Source organism: Pan troglodytes, chromosome 7 (genome assembly GCF_028858775.2).
Source record: "Pan troglodytes isolate AG18354 chromosome 7, NHGRI_mPanTro3-v2.0_pri, whole genome shotgun sequence".
In the NCBI taxonomy this organism is placed as follows: Eukaryota; Metazoa; Chordata; class Mammalia; order Primates; family Hominidae; genus Pan; species Pan troglodytes.
Genome location: NC_072405.2, coordinates 23321752 through 23348772, shown reverse-complemented (window position 1 = coordinate 23348772; position 27021 = coordinate 23321752). Strand labels below are relative to the sequence as shown.

The 27021-nt window shown below is 37.4% G+C and overlaps 1 protein-coding gene and 1 long non-coding RNA gene across 2 annotated transcripts in view; both read left to right on the top strand.

Moving 5' to 3' along the window:
- The window catches only part of SGCZ (sarcoglycan zeta), a 1171086-nt gene that overhangs the window by 200481 nt on the left and 943584 nt on the right, over nt 1–27021 (top strand). The gene's annotated exons all lie outside the window — the stretch shown is intronic.
- The window catches only part of LOC129135671 (uncharacterized), a 119597-nt gene continuing 109012 nt past the window's right edge, over nt 16437–27021 (top strand). Inside the window, exon 1 of the long non-coding RNA XR_008536656.2 lies at nt 16437–16534. This is a non-coding gene — a long non-coding RNA (uncharacterized LOC129135671). The remainder of the gene's footprint in view (nt 16535–27021) is intronic.

Below are 27021 nucleotides of genomic sequence, written 5' to 3'. Positions count from 1 at the left end.
TATCGTTTCACAGAGCAACTCTCTTTGTTTTTTATTTTTTTCTAGTTTCTATTGTATTTATTGCTGCTCTGATCTTTAATGTTGTCTTATACTATCTTTGGGCTAAGTTTGATGTTTATTTATTGATTTTCTGTTTGAGTGATCTATCCATTACTGAAAGTGCAATATTAAAGTTCTCATGCTATTGATGTGTTACAGTCTATCCCTCTCTTTGGAGCTATTAATATTTGCTTGATATATTTAGGTGCTCCAATATTAAGTGCATATATATTTATAATTGTTATATTCTCTCGATAAATTGATCCCTTTATTATTGTGTACTGACCTTTTTGTCTGGTTTGACAGTTTTGACTTAAATTTTATTTTATCGAAGTGTAGCTAGCCTTGTTTTCTTTTTGTGTCCATATGCATGGAACATCTTTTCAGCCTTTACTTTAGTCTGTGTGTCCTGAAAGGTGAAGTCTCTTGTAGGCAGCATAGAGTTAGGTCTTATGTTTTCATTTATTTAGCTAGTCTATGTCATTTGATTAGAGAATACAATCCAGTTACATTTAAGGCAAATATTTATAGGTAAGGATTTACAACTGATATTTTGTTAATTGTATTCTGGTTGTCTTGCAGATCCTTTATTCCTTTCTTCCTGTCTTATGGTTTTCCTCTGTGATTGGTTGATTTTTCTCTAGTGACATGGTTTGATACTTTACTTTTTATATTTTGTGCATCAACTGTAGGCTTTTGCTTTATGGTCACCATGAAGCTTATGTAAAGCATTTTGTAGTTACAACAGGCTAGTTTAAGCCGATAACAAATAAGCTTTATTTGCATTAAAACACTCTATGCTTTTACTTCAATTTCTCTCAACATTTTAAATTTTTGATGGCACAGTTGACATCTCTTTGTATTGTGTATCCCCTAGCAAGTTATTATAGCTATTATTATCATTAATAGTTTTGTCATTTACCCTTCATACTAAAAATACAAATGATTTACCTACCACCAGTAGACTACTAGTTTTTTTAATTTGACTGTGTACTTGTTTATGAGTCATCTTAATACTTTCAGGTGTTTTCATTACTAATTATACTCCTTTGTTTCAGCTAAAAAAAAATTCCCAATAGGCTTTCTTAGGAGAAAAGTCCAGTGGTACTGAATTCCTTCAGTTTTGTTTATATGGAAAAATATTTATCCCTCCTTAATGTCTGAAGAACATTTTTGCCAGATACAATATTCTTGTTTGGCAATATTGTCCTTTAGCTTTAAATATATCATTCCACTCTCTCTTGTCTGTAAAGTTACTGCTGGAAATTTCAGTGCCTGCATTATTGAAACTCCCTTATGTGTGACTTGCTTCTTTTCTCATGCTGCTTTCAGGGTCCTCTCTTGGTTTTATACTTTTGACCATTTGGTTATAGTATGTTTTGGTGTAGTCTTGCTTGGATTGAATCTGAATGGAGACCTTTGACCTTTCTGTACCTGGATACTTACATCATTTTTCAGATTTGAAAGGTTTTCTGCTATTATTTCTTGAAATATTCTTTCTACCTCTTTATTTCTCTCTTCTCCTTAAACTCCTATAACTCTAACACTTGATGTTTTCTTGTATTCCCATAGATCTTTTAAGACTTTTTTATTCCTTTTCATTGTTTTTCCTGTTTTCTTTTTATATTTGAAAGTAACCTATCTTCAGGTTCACAGGATCTTTTTTCTGCTTGATCACTTCTGCTAGTGATGCTTTCTCTTGCTGTTTTCATTCCACTCATTGCATTTTCAGCTCCCAAATTTCTGTTCAATTTTTTAAAATTTATATCTCTGCTAAATTTATTATTTTGGCCACTTATTATTTCCCTTATTTTATTCAATTGTCTCTTTGTATTTTCTTGAAGTTTACTGATCTTCCTTAAAACAATTATTCTGAATTCTTTGTCAGACAGTTTGGGGTAGAACCCATTTCTTTGGGGTCAGCTACTCAAAGATTATTATGGGTTTTCTTTTGTGCTGTTGTGTCTTTTTGTTTTTAAATATTTCTTCTTAATTTAGGTTGAAGTCTGTACATTTAAAGAAGTAGCAAATTATTTTAGTCTTTAAAGATTGGCTTTGTCTAGAAAAATCCTTGACCACTTAGCCCATGCAGAGATTCTGAGGAGGCTCTCTGTTATGGCCTGCATGCTGGCTTGATGTGGGAGTCCTTTGGAGGTTGGTCTGATGGGTCTGTGGGGTTGAGTATGGTGCCTGAGTCCACTGGAGTCAGTCTGTTGATTGGGTTGGTATAGATGGGCCTGAAGCTTGTATCCTCAGGAGACAAACTGAATCCTGGGTCCACAGGGGCTGTCCTGGGACTGGGGTTGGCCTTAAGTCGGAGTCTACAGGAACCAACCAGGCACTGGGATAAGCCTTATGCCTAGGTCCACTGGGATGCGTCTGGAGCTTTAGGCCATGGGAACTGTCCTGATGCTGTGGTGGGCTTGGAGCTTGAGTCCATAGGACTTGTACTGGAGTCTTGGTGTACAGGAACTTGTCTGGAACTTCAGTCTCTAGTGGTGCTCCTGGAGCCTCAGTCCAAGGGGGTCACACAGGTTGTAAGGTGATATTGGACCCTAGATCTTCTGCAGCCTGCCTGGACCCTGGGGCCAGACTGGTTGTGGAATAGGCATGGAGCCTGGGACTAGTCTCGGGCTAGTAGGGGCTAGTCTGGAGCCTGGGATTGTGTGTACTAGCCTGGTTCCTGGAGCCGTGGGTGCTTTCCTGGAGTCTGAGACTGTGGGAACTGGTTAAGATCCTGGTTATTCTGGGTCTGACCTGGAGTTTGGGTGTGTGTGGGTGTTGGCCTGGAGGCTAGGTCTATGAGGGCTGGCCTGATTCCTAGGGCCACAGGGGCCTGCCTGAAACGTTGGCTCACATGATTCATTCAGACTTGGGGTCTACTGGGTTGGGCCTGGACCCTGGGACTCTTAAAGCAGGCCTGGACCTGAGCTTACTAGAGCTTGAGGTCATAGGAATAGGCCTAGTAGGTAGGGCTGGCATGGCATTGGGCAGGCCTGGAGCTTGTGTCCACAGGCGCTGGCCTGTTGCCTTGGAGTAGGGGTGCTGATTTAGAGATGTGGCATGCTAAAATCCTGGGGTTATGTGGACTGAACGGGCTTTGGGCTGGTCTGTATTCTGGGGTAGGCCTGGAGCTTGGGGCCACAGGGGACAGCTTGGAATTGAGTAGGCTTTGAGCCTGTATCCACAGAGGCTGGCCTAGAAGTTGAGTTTGTGGTTGCTAGCCTGATGTCTAGGGCTGTAGGAGCTGACCTGGTGCTATGGCAGGCCTGAAGTCTGGGGCTGTGGGGGCCAAAGTAGTGCTAAGGGTAGTTCAGGGGCTGGCTAGGCATCTGAGTCTCCGGGGGCTGACCTGGCAATGGGGTAGGTCCTAAGCCCAAGGCCCCTGTGGGCAGCATAAAGCCTGGAGTTTCTGGGGTCAGCCCAGTGCTGGGGTGTCCCAGAGACTGAGTCTGCTGAGCAGGCCTGCATTCCGGGTCTGTAGGTCCACCACAGTGGACCTGGGGGCTCAGTCCATAAGTCCCAGCCTGGCATCTGGGGCCTGGGTGGCGCTGCATTTTACTAGAGCGGGCCTGGTGTTGGGTCCAAGGCAAAGTGTGGCTCTGTCTTCACTCTGCTTCCCCTTTGTGGATGATACCTCATATAACACCATGGTATGTAGGGTTGGAGTAGTGCTGATGTGGGTCATGTGAAACTGTCCTTTGTTAACCTCTTCAATGGGTCTTTTTAAAATTTCTTTTTTATTTCTTTGCTACACCCAGGTGCTGTGATCTCTCACTTGGTTTCCTTAGCTTTTGCAAAGACATTTTTTGTGTATGGATAGTTATATAAGTTGATGTTTCTGTGGGGTGTGAGCGCTCGAATGCCCTAGTCCACCATCTCACTGATGCCTGAAGACAATACCAAATATATGCTATTGTATATATTCTGATTTTAGAATTAGGATACTGAAGATCAGAGAAGTTGTTTGTGCAAAATCATAGACAAGGGGATTTGAGTATGTGAAACTCCTAAACCATACTTTTTTCTGTCCGACATTTGGTGTATGCAAAAATTAAACTGGGTTAGGATATGGAGTATATAGACAGAGAGAGAGAGAGAGAGAGAGGAATATAGAGGGTATAGAATATAGAGAGTATAGAGTTAGAGTTATTGAAAATAGCGCTGGCTGACTGCAACATAGAGATGTTAAAGAGAAGCTGCTATGTCCTCATGTATCCTGTTCACTGTTTATTTGACTAGCATTTAAATATGTAATACTACTACTCTTTAGGGCATTACTGATATAGCTGACATTGTCCTATGAATAATTTAGCATGGATAGTTGACAGCAAGGCTCTGTTGTACAGCTGGCAAGAGCGCTTCCCCTGGAGTTGACTGCCAGTGTGGGAAGCCTCACTAGCTGCCAACCTTGCACATATTCCTTGACTTTCTTGGCCATTAGTTTCCACCTCACAGGGTTGTTGTGAGGATTAAATGAATTAATACATGTAAAGTCCTTCAGTGGTGGCGAGCATGTTGTAAGTGCTTAATAAATGTTAGCCATCATTGATAGTATGGATTTTGTTTCCCTGGATCTTAGCCTAATGCAAAACAAAAAGCTTCTTAAGGGATTAAGCTGAGATTCAACACTCTCTACTCCCTGATGAGTGGCAGACACTACTAGTCAAATACACCACTCTTTACCTCAAGGCCTGGGCGAGGCATGAGGATCCTTACCTCTAAATGCTTCAACCCATAACTAAGAAGAAATTGTGTTTGGCTTGTAGGAATAAACTTATTCTGCCATCCTGGGAAATAAATGTTTTAAAATTAATAACATTATGCACTAAGAGTAAAAGTGCCATAGCATCCTGTTTAAAATAAAGCTACCTCAATGCAGATTGGTTTTATGAAACTCTGTTCTAATACTTTAAGTGAGAAAATGCACACACGCACACACACACGAAATATGATTTGAGAATCTAAAATTGAAACAAACTAAAATAAAATTCGGATTTATTTCCTGGATAATCCTCCAGGAAACTTGTCTACATATATAATCTCCAAAATAAAAATTGATGTGGCCTCCTGCATCATGGTGTCAGTAAGTTCTATTTCCTTTACTTAAACTGTGTTTCCTAGTTTCTTTTAAGTGGCTAGCTCTAACTCTCTTTAGCTTTGCCTCAAATAGCCCTTCTTCTGGGAAACCCTGCTTCACCTTTCATTTCTTTTTTAGTATCCCTTCATCTGGTTTTGTGGGTTACCTCCGCCGTAGTCCTTAACCAGGAAATCATGAGTGAGTAAGTTATCCCCCTAACCATATCATAAACTCTCTAATGAAAGGAAGTTGCTTTGTATTTGTATTAGAGGAGCCTGGAATGATCCCTTGTGCGCAGTAGATACTCAACAAATACTCCACTTAACAAATGTCTTTACCTAAGTCAGATCATATAGAACATTTTTTTTCTGCATTTACAGCTCTTCTCATGGTTTCTTCCACATCCTCTAAGTCCTTTGAACAGCTGATAACTACTGCTTTAGACACAAATTTTCACCTAAAACTTTTTTTCAGTCATTGCCCTGAAAATATGAAATATTTACCATGAGGTTAACGTTATTACATAATTAGTAAAAAGCTTTTTTTTTTTTACTGCTCTAAGGATAGTAAAACAATGAAATTAAATTTTATTACTATTCCCATATTAGAATAGAAAGATTTTCACCGTGCTATTTTCTGAAGATGGAAATTAAATCATAGTTAAGGATGAATAAGATCTTGGCATTTTGAAAACTCTTATTCATCCTTCACAACCCATTTTAGATAACATCTTATGAATCATTTATTTTCAGCGCCCTTCAAGGGGATCTTTCCAATTCCTGTGCTGCTTTCACATCTTGTACACAATGCTGCTATTGCAAGAACCACTATATTCTGTAATTATTTTTCATGTCCATCTCCTCAATTAACAAGAGTGCTAGCTTTCTGACAAGAGCTTTCATCTTTTTTGTCCCTTGCACGGAGAATAGTGCTTGGCACAGAATAGGTACTTGGGACTTTTGTTGAATTAAGTGTATGGCACAGTGAATGGAACAAAAAGGCACACATTCCATTTCAGATCACTTGCTTGCTTTGAAAGAGACTACACAAAGGATTTCTAATTCAAGATGATCTATTATAATCATCTCATGGAAGCCATTATTTTCAGAAGGCATGATAATAGCTTTGCTGTGTTGAAATAGATTATAAAGTTTTTGGCTTGAAACTGTGCTACCCAAAACAGAGAAAGTATAATAAAAAATTGATAAACTTGTAGAGAAACAAAAATGGGATTCAGCATTTTTTCTTATTCTACAATGGACAAGGGATTTCTGGATTGGTCTGTAAATCCTCAAGTAACATTTCCCCCTTATGAGTAAAGGGAACAAAATTTATTTAACATACATTGTTAAATATTCACTGACAAATTGTTTCAAAATTGTAGTTAACATACTAACTAAATATTCACTGGGAAATCGTTTCAAAATTGTAGTTAACATACTAACTTTCTTTGATCTGATTTTAAGGGCCCAAGCTAATTTATCTTTAAGATTTTTCGCACACATGCATGAACATGCACACACACAATATCCAGTAAAAAGTCCACAGAAAAATACCATAACATATATTTGGTATATGGCCCAAATGCAATATCATTCTAAATACATGCACCTACAGGCATATGGTTTTTTTCTGTATATAAAATCCACTGCTAATTCTAAGTGTTTTCAACTTCAATTTTCCAAGTCAAGGTTTTCAGAATCTTCAAAATTATTAAAGTAGGGTACCAAAGCACATTAAATTTTCTGTTCTTATGCTGTATTGCTTGCTGTTTGGTTTTGTTAGCATATGCATTTTATATATAGCATATCTAGCTACAAATCAAGATTCGTTCCATAAAATAACTGGTTTGGAATGCTAATCTTTGTGTCTCCCAATCATCTTCAATTAGGCATTGATGTTGTAACAGGTAGTTATTTCTGTAGGAGGGTGACTTTTAGTTCATCAATATGCAGGAAAATGTTTTTCTCTGTTTGCACATTTATATTCATTCACAAAACTTGATTATGAATATGTTTGCAACCTGGTCTTTAAATTATCTTGAATATATTCTAAATGAATAGAATTTGGAGGATTTACAGACCTGTAAACACCATGAAAGTACATGATTTCATTTTAGTCCTTTATAAGGAAGAAGTATGTAGTCTTTGAGTTAGATAGGAAGATCTCAACCTCATAAATAAAAGAACCTATCTCTCGCATCCAGAAAAGGAATGATTAAAGCTATTTGTAAGAGTCATCTGTGAGATCAATGTACTTAGCATTTCTATCATTTTCAGGATTCACATTTTATCCACTTGAATCAATATGACTGAGGGAGCCTGTGAAGCAACCAGCAAGTTTATCTGGATAGTGTTCCTTATGAAACTGACTTCAACTTAGAAAGACGATAGTGTTCCTTATGAAACTGACTTCAACTTAGAAAGACGATAGCGTTCCTTATGAAACTGACTTCAACTTAGAAAGACGATAGCGTTCCTTATGAAACTGACTTCAACTTAGAAAGACGATAGCGTTCCTTATGAAACTGACTTCAACTTAGAAAGACGATAGCGTTCCTTATGAAACTGACTTCAACTTAGAAAGACGATAGTGTTCCTTATGAAACTGACTTCAACTTAGAAAGACGTCAGAAGAAAACAAGGAAAGCCCATGACGTTTTAGCCTTCACGAAAGCTACGGAATTGTTATAGTCTGAAAGATGAGAGCACTTTCCTTAATGCAACCTCATTCTAAATTCTGATGGAATGAAAACTTTCTTATAATGATTATTCAAATCTTTATTATCTGACAAGTCAAGGGACAGTTGTAGTGATGTCCTAAGGTCTTTATTAGTGGAGGAAAGTTGTTAGGTAGCATTGAGGAGTGTGTGAATGTGGAAGTCAGTGGTAACTGAGTTCAAAATCTGACTCTACCGTTTACTTACTAGTTATGTGTCTTTAGGAAAGGTATTATCTGTGCTTTTGTTTGTTTTACCTTAACATAAAGGTGAGAAGATTCAAACCTCATAGGTTTTTAAATGAGGAATAAATATGCTAATAGATATTACATGCTTAGGACAGTCTCAGACACAGAGGAAGAGCTAAATAAATATACACTATAAATATATCTTACATTTTAAATAAAAATTTATGAGTACTTTTTTATCCCTCTCCTTTCTCTTTCTTTAAGAATTATGGTCACAAATTGAAACTAGTCTATAAAATGAGGAATGTTGATTTGTTAAAGGACAAAGTAGTTAATATATCAGAAGATGCTATCTGATGTTCATGTCTGAAGCCACAATTTTATATCTTGCAATATCTTCAGATTAACGGAAATCTACTTTCTATTGTGTGACTTCTCCACATCTTTAGGTATAATAATTATATAAAATTAGAAGATAAGCCACTTATCTGTAAATATTCTAGAAAGGCAGAATTTTACTCAGAATGTACATTCAGCTCAATATAACCTGTGTTATGGAAAGTGGAATCTTCTCATAGTAGTGTCATGGATATGGTATATTCTCACAAATTATTTCTTTTTTATTTGAGCCAACACATATTTCTTTTTAAATTAACTCCTGAAATAACTTTCCCATCTGTATTAAATAAAGCACTGGGTTGTTGATTAATACTATGTAGAGAAGGATTCCATAGCAAAACAGTGTTTTCTAGAAGTGAATATGTTTGTTTATTCTAGAACTTCCTGGAATTTCAAAAATGTCAGTACATATTGTGAGTCTGTAAGAGGAGGGTCAAAAACGCATTTTACCAAAGATGCTTGTTGAGAGGCAACATCTTCCAGGCCTGAATTTCAGAGATACAATGGTCTGAGAAAGCTGCCATATTTGTGGCATATAGCCAGTATGTGTTAGGCAGTTGAGACTTCATTTCAGGTACAAAACAATAATATTGACAATTACCCTCATTCATGATTCTGTCATTGGTGGAACCATTGTCTGTTGGAAGTATTTTTCTTTGAAAAGGGGATAAACATATTAACCATCAACACAATTGGTGATTGCTGAGTAAACAGAAGGGACTTATGCTGTTAGCGCTTCAATATTCTACCTTATCTGTCTCCTCAAAAAGAGAATTGTAGAACGATAAAAGAAATCTACTGTTGGGCTTTCTTTAAAAGCTAGAGCTTCTCACAATATATAATTAAGTATAATGGAGAAATTCTGCAATGCCTTTATTTGCACAATTCTGGGTTGTTCATGGAGACAATAACTGAAACACACACAGAGTTCCAGAAGCTTTATTAGAGAATGGCTTGGACAATGAATCTCTCAAGCTGAGCTCTGATTGGCAATCAAGTCCCTTTTATAATGGCACATCTGTGTACCAATCTCTAGTGGTATCTGAGCACAGCTGGGATTACAGCGTTGACAATACATAAAAATGGGAATCAATGCATTTTTGTTTGAACTTCTTTATGCCTTATTTTGATGCATAAGAGCAAACTTTTTGTCTGTAATTTTTATCTTAATCTGTGATTTGTTTTCTTTTTCTTTTTGGAAACAACACTACACCGGCATTTCAAAATCTCTTGATGATTAAAAATTTAGGACTCTTTTCTGTTCCAGAAAATGTCAGTGTTTGAAAACAAATATAACTTTGTAGGACATTCAGAAATTATGTTCCTTCCATCATCCTAGGTATTTTCTTTCAGGAAGTAGATTGAACACATTTTTCAAATGTTGAAAAGAAAAATTAACCAGTCTGAGAATTTTCTTCATCTTTGGCCAACCTAAAGAAATGTTTTATTCATTCAAATTAGATTTGATATAAACATCAAAAGTCCTTTTTTTTTTTTTTAAAACAAACCTTATTGGAATACTATGGAAGTCAAAGTAAATAGTCTAAAAAGAAAACGCGTGGAGTATGACTTTTGTTAATTTTGTATATTTAAGTTTTTAGAATTACTTCTGAAGAGATAAATTTTAAAACTAGGTGTATCAGACTCTATGATATATGTAATATTTTTGTGTGGTTCGAAACAACAGGTAAAGTTTATATATGCTACAGGAATGTAAGGCTAGCAGATGAAAGTATGTATTAAACATTTGTATATAATCTTACTTATATAAAAATTACAGTTTAGGATTACTTTACATGTAGAGTTGATACAAATGGAACAAAATTTAAATAAATATCTATGTATAATCTGGTACTTTTCTCACTAATTTCCAATCTCATATGTCAGAAATTGCTCCAAGACTAATTTTCTCTCTCCATACCCATGATAATATATTTTTAAGACCAAAATCTCAATCCTTTCTTGGATGTAACTCCTGCATGGCATGTTAGCAGTTCTAGAATTTCAGGTGTTGGTTGTCATCAAATCACTGGTGACACTTCAGGAGAATGGGATTTCAAACTAAGAAGCCTTTGACCATTGTATACTTTCTTTCTCAACCTGTGGTTTTTTAGCACTCTCTTTTATCACCTTTACAGCCTCTCTACCTCTCAGCTAGCAAAAGAAAAATCTGCCTGAGGCAGAAAGGTTTTATTTTTCAGTTTTTCCTGCCCTTTAAAACTGTAGCAGAAATTTATTATTTTAAAAAAGAGGAAAAAATCCAATTATGTGTCCTTGAGATGACAGCCTGAAACTCATGTGTCTCCCTTGTCTCAATTAGAAAAAAAATACAGCACTTCTCTCTCAAAAGATGGAGAGAGATTTGTAGCAGGAATGATTGAACCTTGCAGTTGTGTGTGTGCGGGAAGCTCACATCATTTGTTCAAATGCTTATACTGTTCTTGGTTTCTAAACTTAGAATAGACTATGAATTTTATTTCATTCCAACAAATTTGATTCATAAACATTATGTTAAATGTAGTCATTAAAATGAGTCTCTTTTAGGTGAGTATTAAACCTAGAGAGTATTATAAGTTACTGTCTAGTTCCAAACTTTTGCTGAAATCTTTGCTCAGGACTTTGCTTGAAACTCATCTTTCAACCACTATATTATTTATTTATTTATTTATTTATTTATTTATTTATTTGAGACGGAGTCTCACTCTGTCGCCCAGGCTGGAGTGCAGTGGTGCCATCTCGGCTCACTGCAAGCTCCGCCTCCCGGGTTCACGCCATTCTCCTGCCTCAGCCTCCTTAGTAGCTGGGACTACAGGTGCTCGCCACCATGCCCGGCTAATTTTTTGTATTTTTAGTAGAGATGGGGTTTCACCATGTTAGCCAGGACGGTCTCGATCTCCTGACCTCATGATCTGCCCGCCTTGGCCTCCCAAAGTGCTGGGATTACAGGCTTGAGCCACCACCTGGCCCGACCACTGTATTATTATTACTAATGCTTCTGCTAACGAGGGTAACCTGGGCCTGGTTACACTGCTCTACTTTTTCTTTTATCTGCAGCATTGATCACCTTCTAACATTCCATATAAATAGTGTGTTTAATAAGTCTCCTATTTATTGTCTCTAGTTCTTCAATTTCGAGAGTGTAACTCTACAGAACCAGTGGATTTTATTGGTCTTATTCAGTGATTTATTTCAAGGAGCTAAAAAGTAAATGCCAGGCACAACTCTCACTAAATATTTGCAGAATAAAAATTTACATGTTAGCAGTGTCTCCTCAAATTTATGCTTCTACAAACAAATTGAGATTTTTTTTCCAGTGGATATAAACCAAAGAAAGTGTTGATTTTATATAAATTTGTTAATATTTCATGGCCATCATATTTAGCAACATCAAAAGCACCATGAAAACTTTACTATAAACATGTATTTGTTTATGGTACCTGGTTATCTGCAAAGTCCATAGTTGAAATCATTGTCTCCAATTTCCAAGATATACGAAGAATACAAACAAAAACCCCACTGTGAATAACATACCAATTGCTTTGGTCTTATAATGCTCAAGAAACGTGATTGTGATAGTCAAGTTAACTTTTGTAATGATCTTTTTCTAATATTATTACTTAATGGCTTAAGTATCACTTATCCTGGTCCCTGTATTCTGCACTCCATAATCTTCTATTTAACTGTTGCAAATGACGTCATTAAAGCCGACTGGGAAACTTTTCTTAATCCCAGAGAAGTAACCAGAATAAACAGAAGAAGTCAGTCAGGTTAACTTTGAAAAATGGTAGATCACTTAGTGTTTTATATCCTGGCAGGCTCACCGGCCAAATGGGACTCTCTCTCACATAACCTTTTTTGTCTACTGTCCACTATTCAGTACTCCATTGTGAACATACCAAAGATTATTCTCAAATTCTCTATGGCATGGGATAACTTTTTAGATAATTGCCGGTCTCTTGCATGCCAATATTTAAAAAATATAATAAAAATGTTGTAGCAGTATCACATTTCTATAAAGCTTTCTGAATACTTTTAATTGCTGTACATATTTTGTTGACTGGTGGCAAACATTTCAGACACTGGCAGTGGACTGAGGCCCATACTTTGAGTAGCATGAACAGCCACACACATAGAAGGAATTAATGTGTCCATTAATGGTCCATTTCAGAAAAATGGAACAAAAAGGAATGTGTGTGGGAGAGAAGGCGCAAGTCTTTGCATCTTGTTGTCTTCCACCTGATGGCAAACTGTAAACAGCATCACACTTCACCTGCTTGGGAAGCAGGTTTCACAGTAGACACTCCCTTCCCAAACCTGGCCACAAACCAACAGGCTGCTGGGGAAAGCTCAAGAGCCACCATGACAGTCAATCTTAAACCTGTGCACCAAAGTCATGAACTTGATTGACTTCACAGAAGCCCCTCTCAGATGCTATTTAATCTGTTTCGTGTTCAATTTTCAGCAAGCTTGATTATCTGATTTTCCAGCTCATACAGTAGAAACAGATGATGACAGCTGGCAGCAGGAAGAAATAACTGTTACTGTTCTCTGGCAACAAGAGGAGTTGATAGCTGACTGACTAATCAGACAAAAGGATGAAGAAAATGCCCACAGTAGTTTAAGGCCATTTAGTATAGGGCTGACAAATCCCATCCACCTGTCGAGTCCAAGGCTTACTGTTGGAATGTGAGGTTCTGCCACACGCTGGCTGTGAAACATACGTTACTTAAACTCTATAAACCTTAACGTCTTTATCTATGAAATGTAGAAAATAGTAATTCTTGCACAAGACTATTTGAATGTCAAGTAAAATAACACATAAAATTATTTTTTAATTGGTAAAATAGCTACATTGAATATGAAAGTTATAATAGTTATTACTATTGCCATGTTTTGTCTCTATAGAATCGCATTGCTAGCATACTGATCCTGTATCATCAAGATGAGTTATGTGTTGTTCTATTTAAGAAATCATTTAGGCCAGGCACGGTGGTTCACGCCTGTGATCCCAGCACTTTGTGAGGCCAAGGCGGGTGGATCACGAGATCAAGAGATCGAGCCCATCCTGGCAAACATGGTGAAACCCCGTCTCTACTAAAAATACAAAAATTAGCTGGGCGCGGTGGCTCATGCCTGTAGTCCCAGCTACTCTGGAGGCTGAAGTAGGAGAATAGCTTGAACCCAGGAGGCGGAGGTTCCAGTGAGCCGAGATTGTGCTACTGCACTCCAGCGTGGTGACAGAGCAAGACTCTGTCTCAAAAAATAAATAAATAAAATAAATTAAAAAAAGAAATCATTTCATTTTAGAAAAATTGGATCTAAATTTCTCAACATTTTCTTCTTAAAGCAGCAGAATTACATGATTAAAATATTCACCTACCTCACTGAATTTTTTATTACATGTGTTTTTGAACAAAATGAAAGTATAAATAAACAAATTCCAGTAATTCATTTATATGAAATTCATATAAAGACAGATAGTAGAGTTTGAAATTATCGTTGTTACCTTGATCAGGTCACCTTAACGGTTTTGTGCCTGTCTCATTATGATTGCATGTGCAGTACCAGAAGGACCAGTTTATAGCATTATTACAGAGGGCAAAATGTGAAAGGTAATTTATGCACAAGGTTATGTTTCTATTTATGTTATTTCCATAAAATTGGGTCATCAGGATGTTTCTTAGAAAAGTTATAGTGTGAGCGGGGTCAAAAAGAGACAGTATATTTCAGTAATTCTAAGAATTAGCAAGGGCATTCCAGGAGGTGGTCAAGGTGTATCTAGAAGGTCAGAGACATCAATGCTAATTTTTAAGTTCCAGTAACAACAATAACAATAACAAATATAGACCATTTGGCTAGAAAGAATAGGCCTCAGCAGTGAAAGAAGGGCCTCAAGATAAATCCTAATCAATGGAAGTCACTGGAGAAGTGTGGATCCTGTGGAGAGAAACCATATGTGGATTAACACCTCACATCCCACGTAGGGTGAGTAGTGTTCTCTGTAACTGTTAGTTTCTTTCTTCCCTTAACCCCATACAGTTTTTCAGTAGATTGGTTGAGAGATCTCAATTTCTATCCTGTTGTGCCTACGTAAGTAAGCCTTGTTAATTCCCTTTTTGACTTATAAGTTGGAAGTCAGAGGGGTGTACAACCTCAGATATGCCAACAGATTCTGATCTGTATGCTATGTAATAGCCACGTAAGTGAGGCCCTAGAACACAAGTCTGAACGGGCCCTTTCACACATAACTACAAATCTGTCACACATTCAGAAGATACAAGGCAATATTTTTTTCCAGTTGTAGAGAGTACCATGAGGCCTGAATTCACCATATTAGTCAGATATAATCAAATTAATTTGCAGCAAAACATAAATTGCACTTCTTTTTTCTTTATCCTATGATGCATAGAATTGATACCAGTTCTAAATCTATCAGATTTGCAGGTGCAGCAGCATTTTAGCTTAATACCATTTTTGATATGGATAATTTTAGAAATAAAATAGTTTTTCTTGTTGGGGCATTTTGTTAATTCTTTCATTTATATCCAAAGCACTTTATCCCAGATGAATTTTCTGGGATAAAACACTGTCAAAAGTTTCTGTACATAAATGTCTCTTTTAGCAAAATTTTCAGGATATGATTTGATTTCAAGAGACCAAGCATTTTAAAAATGTAGATTCATTTCCTAATCCACTAAAATAACCACTTTTAACTGAATTTCTAAATTTTACCTAAAATGATGTAAATCCTGACATCTTCATGTTGACAGAATGACTATGTGAAGAAAGGCTTATGTTTATAGAAGAACACAAGTGTGGATAGTTTACACAAGCACTGTTGTGTTAGCTACTTTTCACTGTATATTAAGACATATTCGCTAAGAACTTGACAGGTGAAGTACTGACCATAATGCAAATAACTATCTTGTAATTAAGATAAATTATAATTCACTCTATTAGAAAGGAGCATGCCAGTTATATTATTTAATATTGTCCCTTCCTGCACTATAATAGAATTGTGTATCTGGTTGAGGTGACTTCAAAAGTGCAAGTTAATATTTTCTGGTGGCGAGCTGACAGCGATTATATTTTAATCAAGAATAATAATGAGAGCCAGCCACATTGTCAGTATGCATAAGAACATCTCCTCATATATATATGCACCCATGTCCCCAGCCTTCCTCCCCAGCTCAGTTCTACCTGAGGTGGCAATTGAGGCAGTGTGGGAGATTCAGCTGCACGAGCCTGTTCCTGTATTGTTTCATAGGACAGATGTCTTCAATTACTATGGCAATGTGCACCTTGGATGAGTCAGAGATAAAGTGTGTGGGATTTTTAATTGAATTTTATTTGCATCAAATCATTTATATTGAGCAAACCAAGCTTAAATTGCTGATGACTGATCTATAAGAAGGAAACTTGGAAAGCCTTTTGGGGTAGCATGACTCAGTAGAGATGATCTTCTGCTCAGATCTTCAGTTTGTTTGGTGACTCCCAATCTAGTTTGGGGAGTCTCGTCTCTTCTATGTTAAAAGTACAGTGATATTGATGGAGGATGCTATAATCCATTTTGGTTCGTGGGCTAAATGCTCATAAAATATATGCACTTATATAACAATGACTTGCTAGTAAAATCATATATGCATTTTAATAATATATAAATGATGATTCTAAGTCTCCAGTTCTACCTAATCCCTGAATGCAAAGCTAATCTGCATGAGACTACTTGAATACCCAGAAAACTGTCTTTCAAATCTAGTATGTCCGAAGCAGAACTCTTCTTAGTTTTCCCAAATATGCTGCTTTCCCAATATTTCTCCAGATGATCCTGAGATCTAAATCAATTGATGGAGACATGCTGGAGTCAGATCATTAGAGTCACTGATGCCAGTCAGATTGGAGGACATGACTTAGTTGTGACATCACAGTGAGATTCCTGTGACTGCACTGCTCTCAGACTGAGGTGAGAATGCCCCCCACCTCCCTTTGTCCAGCAAACACAGGTCAGAGGAGCTGAGAATGTAAGCCTGTTGAAGCCAAGCAGGCAAGAAAAGCTGAAAGGAAGGGACTGATCCCTCAGGCCTGTCTTTGCCTAGATTTATCAATCAGGTGAGTCAAACCACCCCACAGAAAGGAGTGCTGGGGCTGAAAGAGGAAAGCGAGCTGCACAATTTGGAAATGTGAATCCATCAGAAATCAGCCTAACATACCCTGTTTCATTAAGCAGCTCTAACTTCCACTCGGGTGCATACGCCACAGATCCACGGTCGCCCTTTATCCTTCCTTTGTTCCCCATCTGTTCAAGTGTCTTCAAGACATATTCCAAATTCTTCCATTTCTCTGCACCTGGAAAACAACCATAGCCCCTTGCTGACCTTCAACTTCCATGCCTTCACCCCCATAAGTCATTCTCAGTCCAGTCTATCACATCAAATCACAGCTGATATGGTTTGGATCTGTTTCCCTGCCCAAATCTCTCATCCAGTTGTAGTCTTCCATGTTGAGAGAGGGACTTGCTGGGAGGTAATTGGATCATGGAGGCGGATTTCCCCTTTGCTGTTCTCATGAGAGTGAGTGAGTTCTCATGAGATCTAGTTGTTTAAAAGTGTGTAGCACTTCCTGCTTTGATCTCCTCTCCTGCTCCGGCCATGTAAGACATCCCTTCTTCCTCTTCACCTTCTGCGATGATTGTAAGTTTCCTAAGGCCTCCCCAGACGTCCCTTCTTCCTCTCCGCCTTCCACCATGATTGTAAGTTTCCTGCGATCTCCTCAGCCATGCTTCCTGTACAGCCTGTGGAAGCATGAGCCAATTAAACTTCTTTTCTTTATAGATTAAAGCATTTCAGGTATTTCTTTATAGCAGTGTGAGAACGGACTACTACAACATCCCTTTCTACAACCTTCCAGTGGCTTCCAACTTTGTAGGCTGACTCAGTCACTTCCATAAATCTTCACCTTTGCCTTCATCACTTACCTTCTCCCCTCTGTCCCTGCATTCCAGCCCTCTAGTTGGCTTTTACTTCCTCAAGCCCATCAAACTGTTCTTGAGTTGGGGGCCTTTGCACCAGCTCTTCCCTCTGCCTAGACTGCTCCTCCACCAGACGTAGAGCTGGTTTCCTTTATCATTCCTGTCTCAGCTTAAATATCACCTCCTCAGAGAGGAATTTCCTGACTAACTTAGAGTACTGCCTCGTCATTTTCATCAAGACATATTTCACTGTAATACTGATTACTCCCTGGTATTTTCTTGCTTATTTGTTTTCATTTATTGCCTTCATCCATTCACTCAGTGCTTATTTTATCTCTTCCCACCTAAAAATAAGCTGTCTTGTTTATTTTTGATCTTGAAGACATCTCTGAGCTTAGAACAGTGTCTGTCCTATCGTGAAAGTTTGGAAACATGTGCTGAATGAGTAAATTTGTGTATGCACGATAAAATATTCCAGAGGATGTAGGTTTTGTGCTGGGGGGTGGCTTATGTGGAAGGGTAGAATATGTATAATTAACTTCTTCTTAGTTGTTTCTTGTGTTTGATATTATTTCAGTACCAGTGTCTTAAATGGAATTCTTTTGCATACAGCTTTGACTTTGAGCCAGGCACAGTGGCTCACACCTGTAACTCCAGAGACTTGGGAGGCTGAGATAGGAGAATCACTTTAGGCCAGGGGTTCAAGACCAGACTGGGCAAAATTGTGAGAGAGCTCCTTTAGAAAAAATGTTTTGAATTGCAAAGAGATAAGAGCATTTGTGAAAAACCAGTTCTGTTTCTGAATATGTTCGTGGAGCCCAACTAAATAAACTTTAAAAGTGTGATGATGGCCAGGCACCACGGCTCACACCTGAAATCCCAGCACTTTGAGAGGCGGAGGGAGGCAGATCACTTGAGCCCAGGAGTTTGAGACCAGCTTGGGGAACATGGTGAAACCCTGTCTCTGTAAAAATATGAAAAACTAGCTGGACGTGATGATGTGAGCCTGTGGTCCCAGCTACATGGGAGACTTCGGTGGGAGGATCGATCGCTTGAGCCTGGGAGGTTGAGGCTGCATTGAGCCATGGTTGTGCCATTGCACTCAAGCCTGGGTGACAGAGTAAGACCCTGTCTCAAAAAAAAATAATGTGATGCTAATATCAGTTTGGACCTATGGTATGCAATTTAGGTGCCTAACAACTAGAAAAATAGGTCTTTTAAAAATTTACAAAAAGTTAAGGGGCATGCTGAGAAAGCTCAACTGAAGTCCACTGCTGATCAGGCCTCACTGTACATGTGCAGTGAATGGGAGCATAGCAGTTGCAATGCAGTTGTCTGCCCTCTATTGACTATTTGCCTGGGAAACTGTCATTTTCATGCATTATCGAATCCTATATAAAAATTCTCTCATATGGGAATAATTATTACTCCCACTTACTGATGAGGCAACTAAATTGTGGGAAAGGTTAAAAAATGTATCTACTGAAAAGTAACTAAAGTTTTAAAGCCAGAACTCAAATCTAGGCTTCAATCCATAAACTGATTTTTTAAACTATTATTTGATATGGTTTGGATGTTTGTCCCCTCCAAGTCTCGTGCTGAAATGTGATCCCTCTTGTTGAAGGTGGGGTCTAGTGGGAGGTGTTTGGGTCATGGGGGTGGATCCTTCAGGAATGGCTTGCTGTCCTACTTGGAGGGTAGTGAGTGATTTCTTACTCTATTAATTATTACCAGATCTGCTTGTTAAAAAGAGCCTGGCACATCATTTCTCTCTCTCTCTCTGTTGCCAAATGACATGACTGTTCATTCCCTTTGCCTTCTACCATGATAAAAGCTTCCTGAGGCCCTCACCAGAAGCAGATGCTGGCACCATGCTTATACAGCCTGCAGAACTGTGAGCCAAATAAACCTCTTTTCTTTATACATTACCCAGTCTCAGATACCTCGTTATAGCAGTGTAAAATAGACTAACACATTACTTATGTAAATAATTATCAAACGTACTGGGGCAAGATTCTGTAAAGCAACTTGTGAGGCACTATGCTCTTAACCTAGTATAGAGCCCAGAGAGACTGGGAATACATTTGAGGAGCGTCTGCGATAGCAGTGCATTCCTGGTCTACACCCCTGGAAGAAGTCGCTTTATTCTTTCTTTGTCTCTCTTCTCTCTTTTACCTGAGACTCTATTGGGATCCTGCCAGGAGATTACGCTACAAACAGGAGAGAGCCATTTCTAAGTCCTCCCCACCCATCCACCTACCATTGCCATGTTATTCCCCTGGTGGATCAGATGGGCATGTGGCTTAGCATCTGCTGTCTATTCTGTTAGATCAAGATCCATTAGCAGGATCTGCTCTGAGTATCAAAGCAGTGGACAAGCAGTGAAACCAGTGAGAGAGACTGGAATTAATGAAATGAGAGGGGGTGGGATGGGAAGGGATGGAATGGGGCATGTGTGAGTCCATGTAAGGCACTTCCAGAGGAATTCCAGAAATGCTTGGAGGAAATTTTGCAAAAGAATAGAGTCCCTGGATTAATGTTGGGAGCAAGAACTATATATTTTACTCGTTATGGCTAATTAGCAGGAGATAATGGAGGGGAGTTAAATTAGTTTTAGCAATAAAGGCTGTCAAATGAATGTAAACTTCTAGCAACTGGAGATAGAGAGAAAAATAATTTTTACAAACAGTATTAGTCCATACATGTCAGGAAAATGGAAAGAAGGAAATGAAAAAGGAGATATGGAAGCAACAGAAGCAGCAGAAAACTAAGACCATGAAAAAGGCAATCAATAAGTTGCAAGTAAGAATTTTAATAAAGTGGCTAGAAGGGAGGGATTGGAAACTGATATCAGAACCAAGCTATTTCTTATTGCTTAAACTACACACACACACACACACACACACACACACACACACACACACACGTGTATATTTCTTTTTTCTTTTTTCTTTCTTTCTTTTTTTTTTTTTTTTTTTGAGATGGAGTCTCACTCTGTCGCCTACGCTGGAGTGCAGTGGCGTGATTTCGGCTCACTGCAAGCTCTGCCTCCCGGGTTCACGCCATTCTCCTGCCTCAGCCTCTCCGGGTAGCTGGAACTACAGGTGCCTGCCATCACACCCGGCTAATTTTTTATATTTTTAGTAGAGACAGGGTTTCACCGTGGTCTCCATCTGCTGACTTCGTGATCCACCTGCCTCGGCCTCCCAAAGTGCTGGGATTACAAGTGTGAGCCACCGTGCCCAGCCAGGTGTATGTTTCAAGTAACAAAAAGTATATTATAATCTGTCTTATTTTACAGTGTTTTTCAGACATTCATAAATAATCCATCTATCATCTATTTGTCAATTGATGCAAAGAAGATTTCTAAGTCTTATTATAAACATTTTATCCCAATAGACTTCTTCAGAATTTTTTTTTTTTTAAGTTGGAGTCTCACTCTGTTTCTCAGGCTGGAGTGCAGTGGCATGATCTTGGCTCACTGCAGCCTCTGTCTCCCAGGTTCAAGCAATCCTCCCACCTCAGCCTCCCAAGTAGCTGGGACTATAGGTGCACACCACCATGCCCAGCTAATTTTTGCATTTTTTAGTAGAGATAGAGTTTCGCCATGTTTGCCAGGCTGGTCTTTAACTCCTGACCTCAAGTGGTCCACCTGCCTTGGCCTCCCAACGTGGGATTACAGGCATGAGTCACCATGCTGGTCGCCTTTTTCCAGAAATTTGAGGCCCCTGATGAGAAGACCAGGTTTGCGGTAGTTTTTACAGAAGGCTGCTTGGGCCAGCTTATTTTTGCCTAAAGAGAGTAGATCTGCAGCAGTATTTAACTTCAGCTGCTCACTTGTATAAAACTGTAATTGTCTGGACAGAATTGTGAGGCTGTCACAATGCTCACACCTATCCTGAAGGAATCAAGCCTTTTATAAAGTCAGTATGGACTCCTGGTCGTGGAAACACCTACAGCTTTGGTGATTAGTGTGCACTGAAGGACTAGCCATATGGCTCTCAAATGTGAAGGGTGTTTTGGATGAAGTGTCCATGCTGAGTAGCCAAATGCTATGGATACCTGATCATAGACATGGGCAGCTGATGACCAGAGCCTCATGTTTCTTGAGTAGAAACATGTGGGTGCTTAAGGTCAACCAGAACAGCTGCACTGAAACTTTCTTAGCAATAAGTGAAGGTATAAAGTAACTCTTTGTTAAGTGCTTAGGGAAGATATGAATAAAAACCAGCCTTCATTTACAAAGACACACCCAAAATGAAGCTACCATTCCTGAGTAAGTGGATAATATTATTTGGGACTGGCACCTGTGGCCACACATAAAACCACTGTGAACAGTCCCTGGCATCAATGCCCTGGAGGGCTGACACCATGCCCAGCACATCCCTTGGCCTCCATGGAACTGGCTTGTTTACAGAATGGCTGAGCCATTTCTTTTTTGACAGCGTCATTCCAGCATATCCTGACAACTAGAGTAGCTTCTCAGCTACCACAGTGCTCCAGGCTTGTTTTCAGTGCATTCTTGAAGAGTTTCATGAGATCACTCACCTTTGGACTGTTTACCTTCTATCATTTCAGAAGGGAGATGTTTGAGCAAACAAACAGCATTTATTATTCTCACTAATCCTGATAAACTGAGTGGATTTTCACCTGTTTCGGATTGAACTCCCAAATGTGGCTACCTTTGAGGTTTTTCTCCCGTTTATCTCATCTTGAGGTAAAAAATATCAATTACACTAATAGCATTAAACTGAGAAAGCATGAATCTAGCTGCCCGAGCCCAGTAGAAACCAACTGCTTTCTCTCTATGCTTCCCACAAACATGCCTCATTTGCTGTTTTCTTGTCAGTATAACTTGTAAAATGTATGTATGTTTTTTCTTAATTATAACTACTATTCATTAAGCATATGATGTATAACAGATGCCTTTTACATAAACAATTCTGCAATGTGGAAAACTGAGAATTATTAAAGTTAAGTAATTTGTCCAAGTGCACAGACTTGGTGGTAAGTGCTGGAGTCCAAATTTGAAACCAGGTCTGTCTGTTCTGTTTCTGGGTTCTTTCCACAACACCATGCAGCCTTTCACATGTAGCTTTTAGGTATCTAAAGAGGAGGAATCACTGAAGGAATAAAGGGAAGGAGGGGAGGGAGGAGAACATTAGGAAAAGGAAATAGGCATTACTTAAGTGATTTCACGTGCCTTTGAGGAACTATTTGTGGCCATATATTCCTTTCCGTTATAGATGCTAAGGGAAAGATTAAATGCACCCCACTTCAATTCATGGGAATAAAATACATGCTCAACGAAGCCCTTTCCATCCATAACAACTTTATGATTCCATTATCCAGATCATTTTATTTTCAGTCTGTTGGCTTGTTCATAAAGGTTCATAGCAAGAATTTTATTACAGTACAGCCAAAGAGAAAGGTACTGAGGCAATCCAATCCATATGGATTTTTATTTCAGAAATGGGATATATATCTGTACATCAAATAATCAAATAAGGGAGATAAGTCTACTCCATTTTCACTTAATGAGTCACCCTGTGATGCATGCATTTTCCTTTAATACAAACCAGGTATCACTTTGAAAATGTTACCATAAATCCATTTCTTAAAAATCCACCTGTTTGCCATTAAGAAGTTGGCACCAGACACCATACTACAGAACAGCTTTTCCAAATATAAACCTAAGAGCAAGATAACTTTAAACATTCTAAACATGACCTGATCATTCACCAGTACATGAGAAAACAAAACCAAATACCATCTTCTGGCCTTACAAATGAATAGAAAGGAAAAAAAAGCTGAAAATTACTGAAAAAGAAATGTTGAGCAGTGATTCTTGTATACGTATATATATATGCACACACACATAAATAAATATATACCTACATTTATATATAAACATATTTATATTCTATAACATATTTTATATATTTCTCTTTATAACATTTATATAAAATATTTATATTTATATTATAAATATATAATAAATATATATTATATATTATATATAGTTTTATATGTTTATATATTTATATATAATATATAAACATATATGTATTATATAAATATATATTTATATGTTATATATAAATATTCATATTTTTATATGTTCGTATGTTTATGTATAAATATATATTTATACATTTATTTTATATATATATATATATATTTATATTTATTTTTTAGAAAAAGTCTTACTGTGTCACCCAGGCTGGAGTGCAGTGAGGTGATCATAGCTCACTGCAGCATGAACCTCCTGGGGTCAAGTGATCCTCTCACTTCAGCCTCCCAAATAACTAGGACTATAGGCATATGTCACCACATCATGCTAAGTTTTTGTTTTTCTGTAGGGGTGGAGGTTTGCTATGTTGCCCAGTCTGATCTCAAATTCTTGGTCTTAAGTGATCTTCCCACCTCGTCTTCCCAAAATGCGGGTATTACAGGCATCCACCACCATGCCCAGCAATAAAATATTTATTTTATACCTTCACCTGTTGGATTAATAAACATATGTGCATGTAGAGTATAATCAGAAAATATTGTTCAATTCATTAATAAGGACAAAGATGAATTTTAAGAGGTTTGCAATAATGCAGTTGAGTAGTTAAACAGAATTCTGTGTGCAAGTTCAAAAATAGATGCAAATGTGACCTTCTAATAGAGATACTCTTGTTTGACATAATTGCTTGGTAAATTATGCCAAAATTAGATAATATATTTGTACTTATAAGCACCACAGTTAAATGAGAAAAGAATAAACTTATAGTACAAATGCACCGATAATTTTGTGATTTTAAAAGTCAGCATCAATATAATTAATGCTGTCAAATTTTATGTACAATGGATATTTGCAGTGATAAGTTCATACGATAAACATTTTAGAGGAACACATTTAAATGATATTTTAAGCAGACATGATTTTTCTTTTAGCAGAGTACAGAACATACAGATTTGCAATGATACCTTTTGTGGGAAGACGGTATTTAGATAGTAGTAATACATGATGGAAGAATTTATTCAAAATTGAGATCGTCTGGGATTTAATAATTTAGTATGGAATTTCAGCTGTGATAGTGAAAACTATCTTATAATCTGCAGTTTTCAATAGGTTCTTATGAATGAGGTAAACTTAAAAATTTAGATTATTTCTTGATTTTTATTAAAATGTTTATAAAATATTTGGGAAAATTCTAATTTACTGATTTATTTAGATTTTTCAGCTGAATGTTTAAAAAAGCTGTACTTGAATTGCTTTAACAAACATACAAACAAAACCGTGAAGATGCTTTCCTTGTGGACTCTGTAATGGCCGTTTTTGTTTCCTTTCAAGTTCAAATAGACAAAGAATATAAATAACAGACACATACCTCCTAGAATATTCTGTAGGAACTACAGTGAAGTACCCAAATATCCAGTTAAAAAAAGCGTGTAATGAAATTTCACGTACTTTAACTATGTAGGATAATTTTCTAAACATTTAAGCAAAATTTCTCTCTAAATAACCCTTATTGCCTTGAAAAGATAAAAAGACGTAAAAATTAAAAGCAAACAAGAAGATAAGATTGGCTTTGTCCATTTTGGAAATTTAAAGAAAAAATTGCAAAAACTGATAATCTTCGTTTAATTATTGTCAGCTTCATTAATAGATAACATACCTGCACAATAGATGAAGCACTGTCTCATTTTTGAAGCCAGGGCAGAAGTTTCATTGCCTCTCAAGTTTGCCAGGGATCTAAATTTTGAAGGATTACAATGTATAGGGAGCAGCATCTGTGCAAATTATTGTTTGGCACGTTGTGTTCCTTAGCCCAAGTGTCCCATTGTCACCATGGGTGACAAGGACCTTGAGAGGAGATCCAGAAGGTATCTGGCGTTCTTCTGATACGCTTTTCTAACCATACCTAGAGTTTGAGAAAATGCCAGAATAATACCAAGCCTCTATATCACATTAGTTCTGACTTTCTTCATCTGGCTTCCTGTACTGACAGTACATGAACCATCATCAGGCTGTTAAAAGAACTTTCATTCCAGTCAACCCTCATGTGGTTGTGGCCATTGTCTAAGCGCATGATTAGGGACACATGCTTTTTGATAATTTTGTAAGTGGATTTTGTCTTAATCAGAAGTTTGAACTTTAATTTAAATCACTTCTCAGAAATGACCACCAACATAAAAGTAAATAAATAAATGCTGCTGGCTTCTTAAAAAGCCAGGGTATAGATAAAATGAAAACATAGTAACATAATGTACTCTGAAAGTCTTGAAGTGTTTTCTGTTGAGATTTCTATAAATGATAGATGAGGTAGGATTATATCTTTTGTAAAATTGCAGAAACTAATAATGTTATTTTCTGCTTCATCAATACATAAAACATAAAAGTCATAAATTAAGAATTATTTAAATTAAGAAATGATTTGCATTGAAAGCATTCTTCTATTTTTATTTATAAAACAAATGTTTAGTTTGTGTTCTCTCATGTAGACATTGAATTTCAAGGCTAATTTTTTTCTCACCATTAAAAACAACAGGCTAACATTATTCCTGTTGCTAGGAGATGACTATTTCTCAAATAACATCACATGTCTTCTTTTTGTATTAAATGTAGCAGAAAAAAAAATACACTCACACATATTTTCTCCAAAAACTTAAAGCAGAGGACTCTTTGTGCTATATTATTACATTTTATTATATTTAAGCTTGAGTTACAGAAAGATAGCAGAAGACTTCAAAAGTTGTGCATGGTTTTGTCCAGAGTTATATAAATTTGCTACAGAGGAAATTATTGTATGATACATTATTAAAATTATTTTAAGAATTTAAAAAAATGGACAGAGGCTTATCCATATTAGAAATACCAGGTCATTCAAATTTTGCATTTGCTAAACAAGCATAGGTCTCATATAGATATGAAGAGTGTGAGGGACACAGATCAAGGAATAAACTGTCAGGAGCCTGAGAATTATCTTCTGAGAACTAGAACCTTCTTCTTAGGGCTTATTCTCGATATCATTGACAGTCACCTGCTAAAAATGATTGTTAACTGGAGTTTTTTTCCATCATTTTCACTCACTTGTTATATGTCATTGCATCACCTTCAATCTAAGTGGATGCCATTTTCCTCATTCTATAATGAGAAAGTTGGACTGGCTCTGTCTAAACCTTCTTATTGAAATAAACTTGTAAACCATGTGATACGGTTTGGATTTGTGTCCCCACCCAAATCTCATGTAGAATTGTAATACCCAACATTGGAGGTGGGGCCTGGTGGGAGATGATTGGGTCATGGGGGCAGATTTTTCCATTGCTGTTCTTGAGATAGTGAGTGAGTTCTCACGAGATCTTGTGGTTTGAAAGTGTATTGGATAGTGAGTGAGTTCTCACGAGATCTGGTTGTTTGAAAGTGTGTTGCACCTCTCCCTTTCTCTCTTCAGCTCCAGCCATGTAAATCATGCTTACTTCCCCTTCGCTTTCTGCCATAATTAAATTTCCTGAGGCCTCCCAAGCCATGCTTCCTGTACAGTCTGTGTAAGCATGAGCTAAGTAAACCTCTTTTCTTTATAAATTACCCAGTCTTAGGTATTTCTTTATAGCAGTGTGAGAACAAATTAATATACTA